Raw genomic sequence first — 5,336 nt, forward strand, 5'->3', positions numbered from 1 at the left:
AAAAAAAAAAAAAAAAAGTAAAAAAAAAAAGATAAATGGGAAAAGTTCTTTAAGAATGCCCTCTGTCACCCCTGCAGGTGAGCAGGATGTCTGCTTACATTTCCAAAGAGTAGCCTTTAATTTCGGCATGCCGTTGTGTGTGTGTGTGTGTGTGTGTGTGTGTCTGTACCGGGCTGGGGGTGAGAGGTTTCCGAAGCTGTGAGAGAAAATGTGTAAAACTCCAAATTCTTGTCCACATGGCCGGCCTGAGATCAAGGCATGCAAGGTGCTTGCCTCTGGTGCAAGATTTAAGGAGGTGACCAAAAAGTCAGTACTCAAAATGTGTTAATGTCATACATTTAAAAAAATCGAAACTAATGCAAAAAAATCCACTGTGAGCAACATATCAAAAATTTAAATAAACAAATAGTTGACATTACTGGTTTTTCCCTTTGTTTCAGATTCCAATATGACTCGATGTGGCACTTTAAAACCTTTTGATGTGGTGTTCATCATGGATTTTTTAACATTAATTTTAATTTTTTAACTATTGCATGAAGATATTATTTATCTTGATTACTGAGTTTTTCCTGGTGTCCCTTTAAGTTTTGCAAGCCAGGGGAATTGCCTCTCCCTGGTCTCAGCCCCCTTCAGCCATGGCCCGAATCAGAGGCAGGGCTGTTTTTGAGAATAGCTGAAGACACTAGCTGGCATTTATATTCAGCCTCCAAATTGAAAATGAGTTGTTGAACTCTTCCTCTAGATGGTAACTGTCTGAGCCCAGAATGGCATTTGGATTTCGTCATTGACTTGGTCATAGCTAAAGTTATCCTGAGTGCCAAGCAGGAGTAAAGGAGGATTGGCTCTCTTTGGGGTAGCATCAATTCTGTATATACCATGGATGCTCTGAGAACTGTCCGGGAGGATACAACAAGGCTCTTGGTGGCTGCTCAAGTTTAATTTTTATACCCAGTCCTTGCTGATGATATTTGTAGAGGAGCCTCAACCTCCTCTTCCAAGCTGCCCAGTTCATTGCTCAGCTGGGCTCTCAGAGCCCTTCTCCCCACCCCCCCGCCCCTGACCTCATTAACCCTGGTGTCCCCAGTAGCCACAGTCTGTGTGGGTATCACTTCAGTAGCTGCCTTTTAAAGATACGGCCCGGTGCTTCTGGAAAAGCTAGCTATTTCATAATTGTAAAATTGACCTCTATTCCACAGCTCTACTACACACTGGTGTATTTCCTGGCAAATCCATCTAACCCCGAATTAAATGACATTTCCTGGCAAGAGATGGAGCAGTGGTTGAAAATATCAGCAACAGCTCCGTTCAACTTGCAGTATTCCTTTACATTCAATATCTCAGGTCTTTCCTGGGTCTATTAACTGGCAAGTTTAAGGGGCAACATTGTGGGCTTGGAGTCTTGCCATTTGGAATAAGAGGCCAGCGAGAGGCTGCCTGACTCTGGTTTTCAGTGTTACTTTTTCCAGTGTATTCTTTCCCATCTCAAACCTGCCCCTCCTCCTCCTGTATGCTTTCTTTCAGGAGTCGACATCAGTGCCTATACCCAAACACACAGGTCCAGTTTTACCTCCTTAACCGTTTAGATCCCATCCTGCTGCCAGAAGGATCCTGTTAGAATGTTGATGTGATCGTGTCATTTTATTGTTTAGAACCCTCTGCAACAACCCCTCCTAGCCTAGAAGGTAAGGTTCAAGGTTCCTGCTTTGGCTCTGCCCACCTCACTGGGCTCATGGCTCACTGTTCTTCCCACCCGAACACTTGCAACCCTGGCTCAACCCCTGGGCCTTTGCACACACCCTCCCTCTTGTCACACTCCAGCTTCCTGTCTTAGGGTAACTGTATGGCTGCCAACATTCTCGGAATGAGAAGCCAGGTGGCAGTGGGGTCTTAGGGTCCTGCATGTGGACTTTCACTTATAGCCCTGATGTCAGTAGGGTACCAGCCCCCTGTCCTCCCACATACCTGATGGTCTTGATTCTAGAGCCTCTTATGTACATTTCACTCCCACATAAGACCCCTGTACCTCCTAGTAGTTGGGGATGGGGACCAATTGCCTGGCTGGACCAGCTAATGAAGTAGCCTGGGAGATCTTGCCTCTTTCACGACTGGAAACAATCAGTCCTCTTGTTTTCACTTTCCTGTCTTTCTCCCATCTTCAAGGACACTCAGAGCCTCAACCGCGGGAATCTTTCTAGGGTTCTAGAGAGCAGATCGTTATTTATTGTTGATATCCCTTTTCGGAGGCACTTAAGGTATGGCTTTCTCAGACTGGCTAACATCCTTGGTCTGACTTCATTTTACTTATCTGTAAAATGATAAAAATATGTTATCTCACTTTCAATTCCATTAAAGTAGTTGAATGAGCTAATCTCTCAGGTGACTTCTGAGACAGGACTATCTTATGATTCGTCAAGGAATTTAGATTTGTGGGCATGTTGGAGTTCTCTTTCTTTCCTAGCTGACTGCGGTTGGAGGGAAATCAGACACATCAGCTCCAGGAGAATCTGGCAAATTAACATACATTTGTTTTTAAGTTAAAGCTTGTGCAGTACCTTTTTTTTTTTTTTTTTTTTAATGATTCCCCATCTTAGTAGAGTTTTTGATTACTTGACAATGATATTGTGGATAGTACGTTGGATAAGAGAGTTTGTGAAAGGAAGCAACCAGGGTTTCATGCTCAGGAGGAACCGAAGGGCCTAGAGAGGCATGAGTGACATCACCCCAGGCAGAGGGAGTAACCTGTGTCCCCTCTGTGACTTGGCGGGTGACGGTGTAAGGTTCAGGAATAGATGTTATCAGACCAATTAAATAGAGCCCTTAAAAAAGACCAAGTTTTCATTGTGCTTTCCAAGAGTGGGCTGTGATTTTGATTTAAGTACCCACAAGCCACAGAAGTCTGAGATGCATTACGACTCAAAGTATGTAACTGTTGCAGGGTGTGCAGGGGATGGCCCTGGATTGCTGCCCTGGGAGTCACGTGTGGTCACTGCTGGCAACAGCCCGTCACCTGGGCACTGCTTTCCTGGCAAGCGTGGACCAGGGTGTAGGGCTGCCATGATTCTGGAAGGGAAAAGGAGCAGATGTGCCCCTCCGCTGACTCCTCGGCCTGCCTTGGGACGCATTTGCACGTTGCATGGGGGCTCTGATACCCCAAGGCGTACGGTTGCCTTTGGTTAATTGTTATGACCATGTGTGAGAAGAATTCTGGGTGCAATTGCCAAGTCTTTCATTGGGGCCAGAAATGGAAAAATCTTTCAAACAGAAAATGAAGTTTGGTCTGGCATTCTGATGGATCGTTAGCTAGCCTGAAAATGTACACTTGGCTTTGCTGGTAGGCTGGAGGAGAGGCATAGTAATTTTGCAGGGTTTAGACATGCTGCCCGTGGAGACCAGCGTCCTGTCCCATGGGCCCCACAGAGCCCTGGGACTGGTTCTGCTTCAGACCAGACGCTCCTGCCTCATCTCCTTACCGTTGGGGGGAGGGTGGGCACTCCGCAGGGTCTCGCTTACCTGGCATGGGCATTTGGCTGTCACACTTGGTCTTTTCCATCTTGGTGCCCCCTGAGGCTGTGCTGGCTCCATCTAAGTGCTGCCCCCCAAGTGACTTGGCCTCACTTCTGCCTCTGCCTCCCCTGCACGGTCTACACCTGGAAGTTCAGGGTGGACACTGCTGTCATTTCTTCTTATGTCTGAGTCCCTTCTTGACAAGCTGGTGACCCTGGAGGATTTTGTCTGGTTTTGTTTTGTTTTTTGGTTACATGGCTCCCACACGCATAGTTTACCCAACTTCTGACGTGACTAGATTTCATCCCATGTGGAAAGAAATGTAGCAATCTTTGGACATTCACAGCTGGGTTTGGAAGCAAGTTGATATCACTGATGACGTGTGGATTACACAGATTTATGTGACAAGCTTGTCTGGCCAGCCATACAATCGAGGCCACAAACCCCAGTCCTTTCCAAACTGTAACCAAAACTTATCTGTATCTCAAAGTATCATAGACTCGAATGAGGGCTGATGCCAGAATGAGTTACGAGTTGACTCTATGTGAGGGGGGAAGAGGGGTGGGAACAGGGAAGACCAGAGGGTGAGATATGGGGGCCTGGTGGATAGAGGAGGTGCGGGCTGACAGCTTGAGTGATGAAAAGGGGGACTTCTAAGGAAACAAAATAGACTATTCAAAAATTGATCTCTGGGACTTGATGTTGGCATAGCTCATAGGGGAAGTGGAAAAGGACAGGGGCTGGATGTGCCCTTAGGGTCCTTCTGTGGAGTGTGAACGCTGACAGCACTCGTCACTTCCTTTAAGACTTGACTGAGCCTCAGTTCCTGCTGCTGTTGACACCATGAAGACTAAATGGTCAACCGTCATGGATACGCACTGGAACTTTTTTTTCTTTTTCTTTTGCGGTACGCGGGCCTCTCACTGCTGTGGCCTCTCCTGTTGCGGAGCACAGGCTCCGGACACGCAGGCTCAGCGGCCATGGCCCATGGGCCCAGCCACTCCGCGGCATGTGGGATCTTCCCGGACCGGGGCACGAACCCATGTCCCCTGCATCGGCAGACGGACTCTCAACCACTGCGCCACCAGGGAAGCCCCGCACTGGAACTTTTAAGAGTCTATTTCAAAGTATGGAGTACAGAGGAACTGTCCAGGGGTCACTGAGCTCCCCACGGTAACTGGAGGTCAGATGTTAGAACTGGGCTGGTGCAGGAGGAAGGGGGTCGTTTGCCTGTGGACCGGTGTGAATAGAGCCTGGGTGAGTAATATAAGAGAAAATACTTTGCTGAGAGCCTATACGTGTTCTAAAGAGGTAAAGTCTTAATACAAATTTAAAGTAAAAATGTGTCTTAGCAAGCAGACCCTAGATGTTGATCTCACCTGACCAATAAAGAACAGACCACCACCACGCTTGGACCTGGGCATTTAAACCTTTATGAATACAAAGTAGTTCTTTCTTTCTTTTTTCTTTTAAAAGAATCAATGTATACGGTGGCTCAGTTTGGTTTGAGGTTATTTGAAGCTGTATGTGAACATGTAGTAAGGCCCCTTCTTCCAGATGTTGTAGTCGTGTATTTGATTTTAATAATTCTAAGTACAATATTTTATATTCATTCCTACCATATCGAATTGTCTTTGATTTGGCCTATTTTTCCAGCTTGCCAAGATCTTTGTGAGACTGAGGTCTGTTTTCCAATATGTTATCCTCAGCTTTCTGGAATTTGATATTCATGTTTGCTATGTTTTTATTGACAAAAAGTGTTGAAAGATAAGGTGAGGAACGATTTCTCTAGAATTCTGTTGGTGATCCCTTTCCAGCTTAATGTATCAATC

This window comes from Neophocaena asiaeorientalis, unplaced genomic scaffold (genome assembly GCF_003031525.2).
Source record: "Neophocaena asiaeorientalis asiaeorientalis breed wild unplaced genomic scaffold, Neophocaena_asiaeorientalis_V1.1 scaffold427, whole genome shotgun sequence".
NCBI classification, from domain to species: domain Eukaryota; kingdom Metazoa; phylum Chordata; class Mammalia; order Artiodactyla; family Phocoenidae; genus Neophocaena; species Neophocaena asiaeorientalis.